The sequence below is a fragment of the Ascaphus truei genome, chromosome 3, assembly GCF_040206685.1.
Source record: "Ascaphus truei isolate aAscTru1 chromosome 3, aAscTru1.hap1, whole genome shotgun sequence".
NCBI lineage: Eukaryota > Metazoa > Chordata > Amphibia > Anura > Ascaphidae > Ascaphus > Ascaphus truei.
Genome location: NC_134485.1, coordinates 127,500,416 through 127,518,857, shown reverse-complemented (window position 1 = coordinate 127,518,857; position 18,442 = coordinate 127,500,416). Strand labels below are relative to the sequence as shown.

Below are 18,442 nucleotides of genomic sequence, written 5' to 3'. Positions count from 1 at the left end.
TATGCTCAGCTGTGCCACTGGCACTTTGGCTGAGCATAGACTCACGTTACCCTGTGTTTGCCTCTGCTTAACCTGCCTTGTTCCTGTCCTGTTACCTTGTTCCTAGTTCTGATCTCTCGTGTACCGACCCAGCCTGCCCTTGGACTTTTTGCTCTCTGGAATACTGATCTCGGCTTCACCTGGCTCTCCGCACCTCTCCAAACCTGACCCTGGCTTTGAACTCTGACGATCCGCCCTTCTCCAGTCCTGGCAATAGTACCTTCCACGCTCTGGACCGCTCCTGCATCGGACCCGGCAAGTATACATTTATTCTGATCTCTCCTGACCTAGACTCGGCCAGCAAGACCATCCTACATTCCGGACGGGGTCCCCGTGTCTGTGGCTGGTGTTTGCCTATTCCCATCTCAGCACAGGGGTCCCATCTAGTTTGTGGTGAGCACAGCGTAACATTACGTTTCTAAGATCCAATATTGCTCTGAAACCTCCTGATGCTTTTCCACCAAAAATATTTTGGAATAGATCCCTATTCTCCTCTGTTCTTGAAGAACCTTTGTTATTACATTGGCCTGTAATAACTATCAGGATAAAACTCATTTGTTTTATTTTCTGTTGTTTCTGTGTATATTTTTTCTTTAAGAATATATCCCTCTTGGAATGTTCTTGATGGTACCCGAAAGAAAGGGTCTGCAGTACCCACCAGTCTTTTATTAATTGAGTCCATGCTGCTTTGAATTGGCTCAGTCTTCCCCCAACTTGAAGCTGCTGGACCCCTTGACCATCATGAGAGTTTCCCTCTGGGAAATGACGCTCTCCCTCTGGAGCCACGAAAATCCTTCTTGTGTCCACCTCTCCCTGACGTCTGTCTTGAGAACGGCCTTCCAGGACGATATCTTCGTGCTTCTCTATACTGTGTTCTTTCCGTCTGACGGTATGTAGAATCAAATCTTCTATATATACTTTCTTGTGGTAAAAATGTGCCTTTACCTCCTGACGCTTTGGTTATCATTGCATCTAATTTATTCCCAAATAGAAATTCTCCTTCAAAAGGCAAATTACACAGGCTGTTTTTGATGATGCGTCTGCCATCCAGTGTCTGAGCCACAGCGCTCTTCTTGCTGTTACTGCGTATGCCATTGACCTGGCTGCCAGTCTTACCGCATCCAGCGATGCTTCAGCTACGTAGTCGGCTGCCCATTTGATTTCTGACAATGCCTTTAAAATAGAAGTTCTCTTGACTCCTTCTTCCAATGCTTCTTCTATATTAGCAATCCATATCCGCATTGCTCTTGATACCGATGTCGTTGATATCGCCGGTTTGCATGCTGTGCCTGCTGTCACATATGCTTTCTTCAAAACACTATCAATTTTCCTATACATCACATCTCTGAGTGATGCTGCATCTTTGACTGGTACAGTATGGTTGTTTTTCTTGAAAGTCTGGAAATTGCTGCATCAATTTTAGGATTGACTTCCCAGTATTTTACCTCCTCTTGTACAAAAGGATACATTCTGTAATATTTTCTGGGAATATTTAGTTTTCTATCCGGCTGTGACAATTCCATTTGTATCATATCTTTGATTACTTTGTAGTCCTCTCTCCTGCTGCTCTAGAGTGACTACTGGTACTGTACACACCTGCTGGCTCAGCGAGATCTGGGCCTCCGCTAACTGGGAGCCTGGGGTAATAATAATAGTCTTGGCAGCACCCCCACTTACCCAGGATCCCCAATAAGTGAGATTCCCCTAGGCAAGAACAATGGTAACACACGTCAGATTGTAACTGTTTACTAATACGCATTGGTAGAACCTTATCTTATAGCTATAAGTAATAACACACAAAGAATATGGCATTTAACTGAATGACATGCAATACAACACCTGTGGCTCGGCCACTCTCCTAAAGAAAAATGTCACTTCCCCCTCACTGCGTGCAACCCACACTGTGTCCACATAAATATATATATATATATAGGCTCAGTCCTTTGGTCACTCAACCCAGTGTCCCCAAAGAGTCCTCCCCCAAGGCGGGATCAGCGCCTGTTGGTACCGGTGTTGGTGCACTTCTAAAATACCTTCCGGTCACTGCGGTGACCGGCAACAAACTTCGAAAAGGATCCGCCGATCCAGCGCAGTCTCCACGAGTGGATGATGTCCAGCAGCTTGGGCCCAAATGACTGTCACCACCGCAGCTCCGCGACACTGTGTCCCTATCTGTCTATGCAGTAAGTGACTAGATGTCGCTACCTATATAGGGCGTCCCTGCCGCACCACAAGCTTATGGTGACTCTGGGTATACACTGGGGCCTGAGGGGGAATCTGGCCTACACAGGTGGGTCACTGACCCCCTGCACACACACAACCTCTCCCCTTGCTCCTCCGGTGCCCTCTGACTAGCGTGGTCTCTCCCCCACGCTTCCCTTTCCTGCCTGACAGCAATCCCTGCAATCCTATTCGCTCCCTGGCATCAGGTGACTTCGCTGAGGCTCCTGGGGGTTGTAGTTTACTGCAAAGCCTCCCTGTGATTGGCCAGCTGTTCGCGCTCTTTGCACTGCGCATGCGCAAACTCTCTCCGCTCTAATAGTCGCGCCGGACTATTGTGCAACAACATGGCGGCGCCCTGTGCTGCCGGGCCGCCGCAGAACATCCGAACGCTCCCTCAAGAGGCACCCTGCAGCGGAGGTAGAGAGGCAAACCAGGACATCCCTACAACTTGATGAATTTAAAAACATTTGTTTTTCTTCTGCTTTGTTCAAAATAATTTATCTGATTTCTGAGTACCTTCTTCTGTATCCTCTAATTCTAATGTTTCTCTCATTGCCTTTAGAAGAGGATCCACCATTTCTAAATTAAATTCTGATTCTTCAGCCTGCATTTCTTGCTCTGAAGAATCACAATCCCTTTCGAACACTTTGTGATATATCATCTCTGATTCGTCCAATGAGGAGTCTCTTACTATATCCAGGCTGGTCTGAGACCTTGCTCTCTTTTGCACTTGTTTCACTGCTTGTTGCACCGCAGACTCCACTCTCTGCTTTACTGTATCTTACATCCATTATAGAAAAGTATTCATCTGTTCATTTGACTCTCCTGTTGCTGCTTTAAGGCAGCCTGTACAAAGCTTCTTGGCTTCTAACGCATGTTTTTCACATGCTGCACACCATTTAGTTTTTTTAGCAGCTTTCTTCTTTTGATGCAGGGACTCTACTGCCCCCTTAGAAGTTCCTTCTTCCAGTTGTATAATCATAGCACTAAAGTGACAAAATATTTATTTCAGTAACATGATATCAGCTCTTTCATTTTTCTCCATGTTCTAGTAAACTAAGGACTCACCTCGTTTTTGTAAGAGACGATTTACTGCCCCCAGCTTCCATTTCTTTCAGCTTCTTGCAGCTGATTTCCCCTATCTGCCCGCGTTCCATGCTGCGACTGCTTGTCCAGGACACTTTCACACAGCTCTGTGTGCCGTCGCTCTGTCACTCTGACGTCAGCGTCAATCCACCCAATCGGTGCGCTTGGCTTCTCATGTACACGTGCACGTGCCCGCCTGTGGGATCCAGTGCGTGCTATGCACTCACATGAGACGCCTTGTCGGTCTGTCTCCCCCACTCCGCTGTGTTCTAAGACGCCTCTGCGGTGAATATATATGAGCTTCTGATGTGCTCTACAGTCCTGCTATCTGCCCGCTATGTTCAATGACACGCCCGCTGTTCTGCCTGTTCACACGGGCCTCCGTCTTGCCAACCACCAATGGTGCGTTGACGGAGCTTCAGGAGGAAAGAGGCTGAGAACCCCATGGCTTGACTGCAAAAACTACAGTCCGGTGAGTCTTTTAAAAAAAAAAAAAGCAAACTCTACTCCTTGCTGTAGGACAGGAAAAAGACTATCTGCATGTACTGGGAGGGGCCTTTTATGGCCTACTTGCAAGAATTCATTTTCATGTTCTACTCAGCTGGGGATAGACATAACCCTACGGTGCCCACTGCCATGGTGAACAGAAAAGGGGTATTTAATCCATATCCAAATGTATCCAATGTTTTGGAGCCCTCTCAGGGCTTCATCATCAGTGAGGTGCACCGGCGTTTATTCAGTCAAAACAAGTGGAAAACAAACTAGCTTTGTGTGAGCATAAAAAGGTTAAATCATATAGTCTGTGAGTAGGGCCGTTTCGTGGGGGTCTGATTAGGGAGTGATGTGGGCTTTGGGGCCCTTGTTGGCACATCCTAATACAGTTAGGGTTGTCAGATGGCTTCTCCAAGAATACTGGACACAATGGTAAAAGATGCGACACCCACCACCCCCGCCAATACAAATGGAAATGACACCCCCCAGTACACATTAAATAATACACCCCTGTGACGGTGAGGGGGTAACCAGGCTCACAATAAAGGTTAAGCCACTTTATTACCGCTGATCCATGTATTGGGGTTCGGGAGTGTCAGCTCTTGAGCCCAGTGTTTGTAAATGCATTGTGTAAAATTATGCGACAATAAAGAATTTTCTGTGTTTTACCTTTCCAGGAGTGCCAGCAAGCAGAGATTGCTAGGCTATGAGTTTCAGGGTGGGTTTTGCGAAGAAAGTCTTATCCGATTGTGCCTAGGTAGTCGGGGTCCAGAGTTGTTAGATACCCCAAAAATGTACCCGGGATTCAGGTCGCAATCCCGGATACATATAGGCACATTGCTCCGGTCAAAATCCTGCCTTGAAAACGCTTGCGCGACTCAACGCTAGGAGTCCCTGCTTCAGCACAGACCAGAAAGGTAAATGGGGCATAGGGACGTGTGGTATCCCTGAAATAGTAAAGGGGTCCCTAGTATAAGGGGGGATGCCCAGTTAATGACCTGATCACCCAGAACCTTGTATAGGGGTTCTGGAGGTGCTCCAGCTGTACATAAGGCTGTGAGGATGTTAAAGGGCTAAGTCAGGTTTGCAGTGTGTGAGGGATATGGCTAGTGGGAATACAAGTACAGATTATCAGTCTATCCCTCATAACAAAAAAACTTAGAAAGTATAATAGTGTAAAGTATATTTAATTAAACAGGTATGTTTAAAGTATATAATGCTTGTGCACGGTATATGAGCTGGGGACTTCCAGGTCCACGGTTCCGAGAGACCATGTGGCTACTAAACTTGGTGCCATCAAGTCTGCTCGGGTCCCGGACATGAAAGCCTCAGTGGTTGCTAAGGTTTGAAAGTCATTTGAGTACCGGAGTTAGGCTCAAGTACTCATGTCCTGGGATTAATGGAAGTCATCGGACCACCATTTGCCCAAGCCCAGACTGTGAGGAGCCTAACTCAGCGGGTGGCTTCTGCCTGACAAGTGGCAGAGGTGCCAGGTTGGCGCATGACCTTGTCCGAATCTGAATCCACATTTGCTCATCTTAGATAGACTGGCTGCGCTCTGATAGGCTGGTAGGATTCTTCCCACGTACGGATTGGCTGTAGAATTCATGAATGAACTCTGAAATACTATAAGAAACCCTCAGCCAATCCGGACGAGGGATTCTAAGTGCGAGCACAGCAGCGGTAAATTTGAAACGACCAAAAAATGCTCTTGGAGAAATAGCAGCGAGCTGGCTTCAGAAAAAGAAAGTTCTGAGAATAAAACGTAGCGGTCGCTGGGATTGCAAGCCGAAAACAGTTCCAGGATGTTTGGTACTAACTTTCGGACAAGGGATTTCAGCATCTCCGGAAGAAAGAGAGCGGTGGCGTGTGGAATGCCGATTTGAGTTCCAGGACATTTTGGGTCAACCTAAAAACTTTGTTTTTTGTTCTATTTTACCTAGGAAAGTCTAATTTTTAAGCCTAGACCCCAGTAAGTGTGTTTTCTTCTGTATTTTGTAATCAAATGTGTGTATGTCTGTTTCCATGAAATAAATGACAATTTGTTTTACTAACTTGTTTTGCTCAGTGAATGATCTTGGTAAAAAGGTGTAAATACCTGGTCTCCCGTGACAACCCCCAATACATCCGCCCACCAATACATAATACACCACCCCCCAATACATAAAAAAATACACCCCCAAAACATATAAAAATAGACCCTTAATACATTTTAAAAATACACCCCCTCCCCCCTCCTCCAATACATAGAAAATTCAGATTTGCCTTGGGCATTTCAGACCTTCCCTCCATCTCAAACCCCAACACATTCTCCACGGAGGAAGCTCAGACATTCCCTCCACCTCAGGTTCTGGCTCCACTAGGACTGACACAGGTGTATGGTCAGGGACACGGATAATTGGCTCTGTTCACCCTCCGCACGGCTCTGCCCACATGCAGTCTTGATTCCACAGTGCATCTGTTCCTCCTCCACTCCTTCAGTGACTTCCTCATGGGTCCCCTCCCTGTCGGCCTTGGTGGGACACGACTGGTGTCAGCCATCCCTCTATCTCGGGGACTATACTAGCATTTACCTCCATCTGCTCTACACATACTGCTTCGGGGTCCGGCCCTACCTCGGAGACAGCTTCAGACCCCGGCACTGCCTCAACGCACAGCTCAACATACCTGAGGTTATTCCTCCATCCTCCCCAGATAGTGCTTCAGGCTCCAAACACATCTGCATATCTCATCATCTAATGGACTAGGCAATGGGGCTCCCTGCATGGGGTAAGGCTCCAGGTCAGCCTCCCTCCTCTCCTGGGTCTCAGGCCGAGCCTGGTGGCTGTGGATGAGGGATGGGGGGACCGGTGGCTGCAGGGGGATGGATCGGTGGCTGTTGGGGGCCGGAGGCTGGTCAGAGCAGTTGCCGCCAGGCCTGGCTCTCCCCCAGTTGCAGGTTTCTCCCTCTACTATCTGTCCACGCCGAGGCGTCTGATGCTGATGCGCCCCGGGCCTCCCTCTCATGCCGGAAGCTGAGCCTGGCTGACTTCCGGTGCCCACCGACGTCAGAGAGGCCCGGCGCGCATCAGTATCAGACGCCTTGGCATGGGACAGACAGCTGGGGAAGAGCTGGGCCTGGTGGCAACTGCCCTGACTGGCTGCAGAGCCCCCCACAGCCACCGGAATGCTTGTCCCGGCACCACACGTTCGGAGAGGTAATACCGGACACATACATCTCAAGTATTATCTCTCATTTTATACCGGACGCAAAGGCAAAATACCAGGCTGTCTGGTTCAAAACCGGACATCTGGCAACCCTAAATACAGTTCATAAGTGACAACAATCACGAATAGTTCAAACTGCTTACATTTAAGACCCAGGTTGCAGGCAGACCCTGTGTGAGTGGCCTCCTTCTCAGTGTTAGATCTGGAGACAGAGAGAGACACCTACTACTAGCAGTTGAATTTGTACAAAGCTGCCTGACAGGTACATTCAATTAAGGCCTAATTGCCCAGGTAAACTCTGACTGGGTTAACTCTCTGATTGCTGGTTGCAGCAGTCAGACGTATGTTTTCCAGGCATAGCTATCACGTAGTGACTTCAACCTGTCACATTCCTCCTTTGTTTGTGTGTGGCTGGAGCCCCACATGGCTGAAGCACGACTCTCCACTCCTTCTCGTGACATAAAATCTGCATTTGCATGCTCCTTCCCAGGCCTATGCTGGATGTGAAAGGAGCAGGGTTGGAGGGCCATATATAATCGAGATAACCTAGGATTCGTGTCCTTCATGGTATTTAGCCATTTTAAGGGTGCGTGGTCCATGACCAGGCAACGTGAACCCCCACTACACAATGCTTCAATGCCCCTGTGACGGGCAAGGGTAACCAGGCTTCATAAGAAAGGTTAAGCCATCTGGTTGCCCTTGGGTTCCAAGCAGCTATCAAGCACTATAAGCTAGGGGCCAGGTATCAATGTATGTAAAGTTAAAGTGACACCTGCTTTTCCACTTTCCATGTTCCCTTTACCCCAGACTCATGAAACTTGCTGTGTGTAAGTTTTAGGTAGGATATTTGAGTAAGAATGCAATTATTTTGTTTGCAGGAGTTCGGGGTCTAGAGCTACTGGTAGTACCTTCATTCTACCTGGCGTGCAGGCACTATTTACTGGTAGTAGAAGTAGAATTACACCGGGGCTGTCCAGCGTCCCCCAGACTCCTGAGTTTTGAGCCCCGATATCCCAGTCCTAAGTCCCTTACAGTCATGAGTCTCTCCAATGTCCCCATGTATTAAAAGTATGATTTATTATGTTTGATATATTTCTTATAAGGCTCTATGCAGCTTGCCCGGGCATCCAGTTGAGGTGCCAGCAAGTCTGCAAAGGGTCCATAGTTCAATGAGGAGAGGATGTCCAGAGGTGTGAAAATGTTTGGTGGGTGAGGGAAGGGCGAATGGCCAGGTCCGGACTACAAAGGGCACCCCATGGGGACACCTTTTGTAGTTCCAGACTTGGTGGAGCCGGCCCCGCAGGTGGCAATGAGTTAGCCAAGGAGGAAGCAGCCAGAGTCTGCTCTCCCTTTGGCTACAATCATATTTCCCGCGCACCTGGCTTGTCGAGCCTGCTGGGCACGCCTACTCCTCTGACGTCAGACGGGGATGAGCCCCTCTTTCTATTGGCTGACAGGGAGGAATTCCAACGCTTCGATTGGCTGCTCCTTCCCCCTCCATTCTAGGGATAGCCCAGCGGAGTGTATGTAAGGTGCTGACCAAGAGAGGGAGCAAGTCCATCCAAGCCAATCAATGATCTGAGTCAATGAAGCTAAGGTGGGCTATTCTAAGTTGCTCTGTTCGAGATGGCAAAGCAACCAGCTTCATTTTAACGCCTGAAAAGTTTGCCTCGCAGAGACTAAGTTCCGTCTTTTGCGCAAAAGTTCTCAAAATCGAATGGAGCGGTCGCGGCTAGGAATTGAAGCCGAAAAGAGGACCAGGAGAACCAGGTGTATATTCCGGTCAGGGTAAGCTCATCCAAGCGGGCACACTGCACCTAGGAAAGCCTAGATTTCCCCCCAGACCCCCTGTAAGTGTATTTTAACTGTTGTACGCGAGTTTACCAAAATAAAAGCAATTTGTTTTTACTATCTTGTTCTGCCTAATGAATGATCCCGGTAATATGCAAATGGTGTAAAAAGTACCTGGTCTCCCGTGACAGTCCCAATTGCCCATTTTACGTCGAGGCACTCCTTTTCGATAACGGAATAGCTCACATTGTATTGTATGTCTTTATTTATATAGCGCCATTAATGTACATAGCACTTCACAGTAGTAATACACGGGGTAATCAAATAAATAACAGATAATATAAATAACAGGTCATGGGAATAAGTGCTTCAGACATAAAAGTAACATTAAGGAAGAGGAGCCCCTGCTCCAAGGAGCTTACAATCTAATTGGTAGGTAGGGAGAACGTACAGAGACAGTAGGAGGGCATTCTGGTAAGTGCATCTGCAGGGGGCCAAGATTTATGTATCATGTGTCTAGTATTTTCCACAGTGCTATTCATATGCTTCTTTAAGCAAGTGTGTCTTAAGGTGGGTCTTAAAGGTGCATAGAGAGGGTGCTAGTTGGGTATTAAGGGGAAGGGCATTCCAGAGGTGCGTGGCAGTCAGTGAAAAAGGTTTAAGGCGGGAGGGGGCTTTAGATACAAAGGGGGTAGAAAGAAGACATCCTTGAGAAGAACGCAAGAGTCGGGATGGTGCATAACGAGAAATTAGGGCTGATATGTAAGGAAGGGTAAAAGAGTGTAAAGCTTTAAAAGTGAGGAGGAGAATTGAGTGTGAGATGCGGGATTTGATCGGAAGCCAGGAAAGGGATTTCAGGAGGGGAGACGCGGAGACAGATTTAGGAAAGTGCAGAGCGATTCTGGCAGCAGCGTTAAGGATAGATTGTAAGGGAGACAGGTGAGAGGCAGGAAGGTCGGACAGCAGGAGGTTACAGTAATCAAGACGGAAGAGAATGAGGGCCTGAGTCAGAGTTTTAGCAGTCGAGCAACAGAGGAACAGGCGTATCTTTATGATATTACGGAGGAAGAAGCGACAGGTTTTAGAAACATTTTGAATGTGAGAGAGGAGTCAAGTGTGACCCCTAAGCAGCGTACTTGAGCTACTGGGTGAATGATCGTACTTCCAACTGTAATGTGGAAGAAGGTAGTAGGGCCAGGTTTGGGAGGAAGTATAAGGAGCTCTGTTTTTGCCATGTTGAGTTTAAGGCAGCGGAGGGCCATCCAGGATGATATAGCAGAGAGACATTCAGAAACTTTGGTTTGTACAGCAGGTGTAAGGTTGGGGGTTGAAAAGTACATTTGTGTGTCGTCAGCATACAGGTGATATTTAAACCCAAGAGATGTGATTAGGTCACTGTAAGAGATGTGTTCAGAGGTACGCAATGGAGACTGTTTTAAGGTGAAATTAAAATAAGGCTTTATTGCGCCTGTTGCTTTAAACACAGCAAACATGTAAATCAGCAAACAAAATCCGCTCTACTCTGGAGTATATGTACACTTGTGATCCAGTTCTCTTTAACTGCGTGGTTAGCCCAGCGATTCACCAGCCCAAATCATAGAGACATTTATATATATATAGATAGACATATATAATAGTCTTATAAGAAAAGTCTTATCTGTTAGCTGGGTTGCTGTAGGGGAAGCTTCTCTGCTCTCTTGGATCCAAACCCTTGTGTGCTAAGGCAATGTCAGGCTCCAGGTTTAGAATCTTGTCCCCTTTGTCTTGTTGTCAGCTTGCCGCTCAAGACATCTGTCCTTCCTTGGTTCAGCCCATTTGTGGACTAAGGAATCTCACTTCCTGTCTCAGAGGCAGGCTTTTTCTAACCCCTGTAATCAGCTAGGTGGTGTTAGTTAATTGCCTACCAGCAGTTAACCACCACACTGCTGGATTAGAGGCACATTTGTGAACAGGGATAAGTCCCCTGTTACAGTCACCTAGAGAGAGTGTGTACAGAGAAAAGAAAAGAGGTCCCAGGATGGAGCCCTGGGGGTACCCCCACAGAGAGATCAATAGAGGAGGAAGAGATGTTAGCAGAAGAGACACTGAAAGTACAATGGGAGAGGTAAGAGGAGATCCAGGATAGAGCTTTGTTCCGAATATCAAGAGTATGGGGAATGTGAAGGAGAAGAGGGTTGTCCACGGTGTCAAATGCTGCAGAGAGGTCGAGCAATATGAGCAGAGTGTAATAACCTCTGTCTTTGGCAGCATGGAGGTCATCAGTTATTTTAGTGAGGGCTGTTTCCATGGAGTGAGCAGTGCGGAAGCCAGATTGTAGAGGGTCTAGAAGAGAATAGGTGTTGAGAAAATGGAGCAAACGAGAGAATACAAGACGTTCAAGGAGTTTAGAGGCAAAAGGCAGGAGGGAGACAGGTTGATAGTTAGAAAGACAGGTAAGGTCAAGCTTGCTGTTTTTGAGTAATGGTATAACTGTTGCATGTTTGAAGGAGGAGGAAAAGGTACCAGAGTAGAGGGAGGAGATCAAAATGTGTGTGAGCGTAGGGATCATAGTAGGACCAAGAGGTTTTAGGAGATGGGAGGGAATGGGGTCAAGACAGCAAGTGGTAGAGGGAGAAGAGGAGATCAACAATGGCACATCCTCCTCTGAGACAGTGGAAAAAGAGTCAAGGAAGACAGGAGCAGAGTCAGGAAGAGGTGTAGGATGGGAGGAAGAAACAGAGGGGATTTTCTGGCGTATGGATTCCATCTTTTCCTTAAAATACTCAGCAAAGTCCTGAGCTGAGATGGAGGAAGAAGAGGCAGCTGAGGGTGGTTTGAGTAGAGAGTCAAAGACAGAGAAGAGTCGGCGTGGGTTAGACTTGTGTGTGTTGATTAGAGAAGAAAAGTAGACGTGTTTAGCTTGCGAGAGGGCAGAGTTGAAACAGGATAGCATAAATTTGTAGTGAAGGAAGTCTGTGAGTGTGTGAGATTTCCTCCAGAGGCGTTCAGAGGAACGAGTTGAGGAACGCAGCATGCGTGTGTGAGAATTTAGGCAGGGTCTGGGGTTAGAAGGGCGAGGACGGCAGAGAGAAAGCGGGGCATGTAAATCAAGAGAGGAAGATAAGGCAGAGTTATAGTTCCTGACCAGGTTGTCAGGGTCTGTAGCAAAGCTGAGAGAGGAGAGGGAGGAGTGTAAAGTGGACTCAAAGTCTGGTAGGTTAATAGAGCGCAGGTTTCTGATGAACCGAGGGGTAGATTGAGTGCAGAAGGGGAGAAGCGAGAGAGAGAGAGAGAGAGAATGAGATGAGGTGATGGTCAGAGAGGAAAAGGGGAAATGGAGAAATCGGAGAAGTTTTTAGTGAAAACCAGGTCGAGCTAGTACCTTACCTTCCAGATGATAAATACGATAGGGTGTTCTAGGCCCTCAAATTTTGGGATAGAACCAGTCCTACTTCTGAGGCTCCTGTTTCTATTATAAAGGGCTCATAAAAATGTGGGCTCCTAAGGACTTGGCCCTCTGTTTGGCACTTCTTTAGTACATAGAATGCTCTTTAGACTCCCTATACCACCTCACTTGGGTCGCGGCACTCTTTTTTGTAAGATCTGTTAGTGGTGCTGTAATCTCTGAAAAATTACATATAAAGCGTCGGTAATACCCTGCTACTTTGCTAAGAGTTAGCTTTCAGAAGTAGGTACTGTAATAGAAACATCACTTGGTCCCCAGATTGGAAAAAGCTCATACGAGCATTTTGGTTATAACGTCTCTCTTGATGTCCTTGAGCAGACCTAATATTTTCCTTAGTAAAGCGACCTACCATGTCTAGACAGTTTCTAAGGTCTATCACGTATTGGAGGGCATTCTTTGAGGGGGAGCGCTCCTCCCAGGATTCCTTTTGGAGGTCTAGAATACCACGTGGTTGGTGTCCACATAGGAGCTCAAATGGGGAGAACACTGTTGGAGGCTTGGGGAACCTCTCGTACCACAAACAGCAGAAAAGGGAGAAGTGCATCCCAAGCTCTCTTTTTAGTGTCCATGAACTTCATGAGATGAGGACCAATAAAGTCAAAATGTAGGGCCAGTCTCCGCCAAGCAGAATGGGAGCAGAGAGACAGCAACTCATAATAAGAGCTTAGCCTCTCGACCATTAACCTAGAGGAGGATGCAGACAGTAATTTCACACACACACAACTGGGTATATAACGACAGTATTTACTGACACATAGCAAGACACAACAATATGTATATGGCCATACAATATTCTATCTCCCAAAGTAACACCTCCCTGGCGGAACCCCCCAAAGTTCTGGAGTGTCTGGGCACTCAACCTGTTAGAGTCCACAGAGCAGTCCTTCCCCAAAGAGCACGTGTGGGATAGCGCTACCCACAGTGTGCTGGGCTGTTCGTGCACATGTATATAATACCTCCCTGGTCTCAGTCCAGACCAGGTCAACCGAGCCGCTGAGTCCCTGGATCCGCGACGTGGTCCCACGCCCCGCTCGGACGAATCCTCTCCCGCTTTGATCTGCAGACGGTTGCCTCTGGAGGGGTTTCCCGCTGGAGTTTGTCCCAATAAAAATCTTTAATGATGTATGCCTGGATCTGGTCCCAGACCGCAGGCTATGCTACACAACATGGCATCTTCAATGGCACTATACACTAACTATATACAGTTAATGATGAAATGTCCATAGCTAGGGGTTTCCCTGTAGCAGCCACAATCTGATTAGGTGATTGGGGGCTATCTTGGACCTAAGGGGGTTAATCTGACCTAGTCTGGGTGCCACTGACACCCAGACCCTACCGTCCCTTTCTCTGTCCTGGCTCTGTCTCCAACTGTCCTAACCCACACCAACTGTCCTGTCAGCTAATGCAGCAGCCTTACTGGCTGCGCCATGCCACTTGATCATTCCCCTACAGCATTTTGGGGAGTGTAGTTCCCCCTGCAGAGTCCCTTGGCAAGATGGCCACCGCCATCCGGTGCTCTGCGCATGCGCGGGGAGTACAAACATGGCCACCACCCGCACTGCGCATGCAGGTAATGGCCACCTCAACTTACTTCTGGGCATGCGCACCATCTCGCGCATGCGTGGACAATACTAGATGGCGGCTCCCTGTGAAGGGAGCCGCCGGCGACCCGGTCACCCCTTCACCACCCGCAGCGCCCCTCCGGACGCAACTGCACACCTCCCCGCACTCTCCCCAGCCTCTGCTGCCTTTCTGAAGGCAAGGGGACAAATGGGGGACCAGGCTATAAATATATCTAGAATTATGTGTATTTTCTATTTATAGCTAATGTTAGTAAATATCAAGTATTGTTGCCCAGTAGAAAATCGGGGTGTAGACCTGAAAAACAGGGAAGTACGCACAGGTCGGGTAAAAATGGATCAGCTCCAGTTCAGGTAAAGAAAACAAAATTATGTTGAGCACGAATTGCTATAAAATCTTGGCAAAGCAAATGTGGATAATTTTTTAAAGAATATTTTTTGTTATTTAGCACGGACAGTGTACGCAGTAGCGTACACATCATTTTGAAGGCACAGTCAGTCCCAGTAAGAGCTCACAATATAATTTTTGGGCCTGGGACACAGGGAAATGAAGACACTTACTCAACGTTTCACAGAGAGCTGACACTGTGATTCAAAGGCAGGGATAATATTACCACTCCTTACAATTCTCTTTATTCATCGGGAGACACTTAATTTTCTACATTTTCTCCAATTGCTCAAGTAAAGAAGAGTTATCTGACAAGTTTCAAGGTAAGAACAGGCGAAGTATACAGTACATTGCAGGTCTATACAATGAGTCTCCCAGGTCTACCTTTACAATGGTTTAGGTGTGGAAGTGGTTTAGCAAATCAGCAGTCACAGTCTATGAATGAAACAAGAGCCGTCAGTGGGAAAGGGAGAAAAAAATGAACTACAATAACCTCTCTGCCCGACTGGTTTTGTCAGCGAGCAGCATTGGGGTGAAGGAGGGGGCCAGTGTGAAGCCAATGTGTGCCGTGTATGTTCGGTAAGCAATGACATATATCATTTCATTGCTACAGCAGGAGCGGCACCTCCCACCACCTCCTCTTCCATCCGCTGCTACTGGAGGACTCACTCACACCGCTCGGACCATCAGGCTGGGCCACGCCCCCTCGCCCAGTTTTGATTGGTCGCGCCCACAGTTCCAACAACAAGCGCCCCAGCCAATCAGAGCCGATGTTCCCGCCGGTTCCTGGGGCAGGGTTCGTTGGGGATAGCTCGGGGATAACCTTGGTCACGCCACCCCTCTGATGTAGCTGTCAGCTCACGCAGTGCTGTTGATTGGAGGTTAGAGAAGGGGCATGAACCGAGCCGTCTGACGAGCATCCTCCGGCGGAGGCCCGTGTTCATTCATTCAACATCAAATCGTGACGGGCAGAGGGGTTTCCTGATCTGTAATCCCCACAGGTGAGCTGAGTATGGTTGCGCTACAGGCAACACTTTGCACAGGGGATCAAAGGCAAGGGATGGGGGCATTGCAGTGTGTTGGCAACGCGGTCTGTGCAGATAAGGACTGTTTTGCAGCATATTCTGCAGGTCATGTTTATTCTCTATGTTTACCATACTCTAAAACCAGAGGCAGTTGACAATTGGCCTTTTTCCATTCAAAAACATGCTTGCAATTCATACAAAACTGTCAGTTGCATTGCCAGCATTAATTAGAACGGAGTGCACACATTTTGCAAACCTAAAGAAGGGATCCTTGAAACATTACACAATACTACACACAAATGTAATCTCTGATTGACCTACTTCAGTAGCAAGAAGCAGTGGATGATTTAACACAAAGTACTGACACGATCTGTTAAGCACGAGGTGCTGAGTAATTTTACAGGTGCAGTGTTGTGTACATCAACATCTATGCAATATGATACTTTATTACTTGGCCTTATGATCACGGCGTCATGAAATGTGCATGTACCGGGTGTAATCTCAGAGTAATCTTTCTGTTTCCCCCCCAAGGCATGTATATGCTGCTCAGATGTATGTTTGGATGCTTGCTTGGAAACGGTGCTCAGTGTGTTTTGTGTATGTTATAGGGATGCAAAGAAGAAATGTTTAGCAAAGTACATGAGTTGGATTTAGTAAACACTAAATACAATGATGTATGTATATCTTTATAGAACACCATCCATGTACATAGCGTTTTACGGCAGTAACACACGTGACATAATAGGAATACGTACTTCATACATAAAAGTAGACATTAGGAAAAGGAGTCCCTGCCCCAAAGAGTTTACAACCTGAAACCCCAGACCTGATGGGTGCATGAGGTAGAAGACGGGTTTAAATCTCAGTAAATAAAGGAAATATGTTCATGTGTGAGCCCTTTTCTATGGTACGGTATATAGAGTACCTTAAAGAGCACATGGTGCAGGCACTGTACTACACTGAAGCATGTGTTTAACTTCCTGGATTACTCAGTCAGTGCTGGGAGGACCTGGCATCACAGAAACCTTGCAGTTCTGTGGAGATTAAGGGGGCTTTGGACTAAAGTCTCCAGAGTGCAAAGAACACTGGATTTATCAAATGAAAGGAATTCCATCTGAGCTTTTGCCAATGATAAATCTGTTGTAATTCTTTTACAGTGATTTTGCACCATGGAGCCTTGAATCGTTAGTGTTGGTCTCATCAAATTAAAAAGAAAGTGAGGTTTGCATAAGAGAAACAGCAACTAAAAATACCACTTGTGAGCACATTCATGTCTCGGAGAGGTCTGCAACCCTACCTTTCCCCGTCATACGAAAAACAGAACACAAGCAATGGGGGTTATTTACTAAAGTCTCCTGGAGCAAACCTGAGGCAAAGTCTGTGCAAACGAATTGCACCAGATTTAGCAAAGGAAAAACTTCCATTGCTTTCAATTCCTTTGCTTTGATGCACATGGATCTGCTTTTTCCCTACTTTTGCATCTGGGAGACTTCAGTAAATAGACCCAAATGTGTATATCCTGCTGTGTGGTACAATTGGGGGTACAGAGTGACATCAATTACATAAACAGAATGACCTGCAAATAAGAATAAACAAGCACAAACAGATACAGTAGGTAACAAGGACCCTGCTCCTGAGAATTTACAATTTAGAGCAGCGGTTTTCAACCTTTTATTGGTTAAGGAACCCTCTCTCCCGTTGGTGTCACTCTCTTCCTCCCTTTCACACTCCCCCTCTTTCTGTCCCACCCTTGCGCTCTCTTCCTCTTCCCCCCCTTATGCGCTCTACCCCCCTTACGCGCTCTACCCCTCTCCTCCCCTTACATTCTCCTACCCTTATACTCCCCTCTCCTTACACAGTTCCCCTTTTACACTCTCCCCCTCTCTCTTGCCCCCTTACACACACACACACCACACACTCTGCCTTTACATTTTCCCCCTCTCTTCTCCCTTTCCCACCTACAATCTCCCCCTTTTCTCTTGCCCCCTCGCACTCTCCCCCTTCTCCCCTCACACTCTTTCCCTCTCTTGCCCCGTTATACACACACACATACACACACACTGCCTTTACATTCTCCCCCTTGCCCCCTCTCTCCTCACTTTCCCCCATACATTCTCCCCCTTTTTCTCTTGCCCCCTCGCACTCTCCCCCTTCTCTCTTCTCCCCTCGCACTCTTCCCCTCTCTTGCCCCCTTACACTGCCCCCCTCTCTCTTGCCCCCTTACACACACACACACACACACACACACACACACACACACACACACACACACACACACACACACACACACACACACACACACACACACACTCTGCCTTTACATTCTCCCCCTCTCTCTTGCCCCCTCTCTTCTCCCTTTCCCCCCTACAATCTCCCCCTTTTCTCTTGCCCCCTCGCACTCTTCCCCTCTCACACTCTTCCCTTCTCTTGCCCCCTTACACTTTCTCCCTCTCTCTTCTTCTCTTACATTCACCTCCCTTTACCTCCTCACACTCGTCCCCCCTTTCCCCTACACTCTCCCCCTTCTCTCTTGCCCCCTTACATTCTCCCCCTCTCTCTTTTCCTCTTACACTCTCCTCCCTTTCCCCCTCACACTCTTCCCTCTCCCCCTCTCTCTTGCCCCCTCACACTCTCCGCCTCTCTCTTGCCCCCTCACACTCTCCCCCTCTCTCTTGCCCCCTCACACTCTCCCCCTCTCTCTTGCCCCCTCACACTCTCCCCCTCTCTCTTGCCCCCTCACACTCTCCCCCTCTCTTGCCCCCTCACACTCTCCCCCTCTCTCTCGCCCCCTCACACTCGCCCCCTCACACTCGCCCCCTCACACTCGCCCCCTCACACTCTCCCCCTCTCTCTTGCCCCCTCACACTCTCCCCCTCTCTCTTGCCCCCTTACACTCTCCTCCCTTCCCCCCTTCCCCCTACACCCTACCCCTTCTCTCTTGCCCCCTTACACTCGCCTCTCTCTTCTCTCTCTTACATTCCTCCCCTTTCCTCCTCACTCACCCCCCCTTCCCCCTTCCCTCTTGCCCCTTACACTTTCCCCCTCACACTCTCCCCATTCTTTCTTCTCCCCTCACTCTTCCTTTTCTCTTCCCTCTCACATTCTCCCCCTCTCTCTTGCCCCCTTACTCTCCCCCTGCTGCGCCGGGCCTGTGACAGTTGGGAGT

General features: G+C 47.9%; 1 protein-coding gene across 1 annotated transcript in view; it reads left to right on the top strand.

The window, feature by feature from the left end:
- The first annotated feature begins 15,007 nt into the window (after window positions 1–15,007).
- The window catches only part of ACACA (acetyl-CoA carboxylase alpha), a 286,049-nt gene continuing 282,614 nt past the window's right edge, over window positions 15,008–18,442 (top strand). The window contains exon 1 of the mRNA XM_075589504.1: window positions 15,008–15,252. The gene's annotated coding sequence lies outside the window, so the exon portion shown is untranslated. The remainder of the gene's footprint in view (window positions 15,253–18,442) is intronic.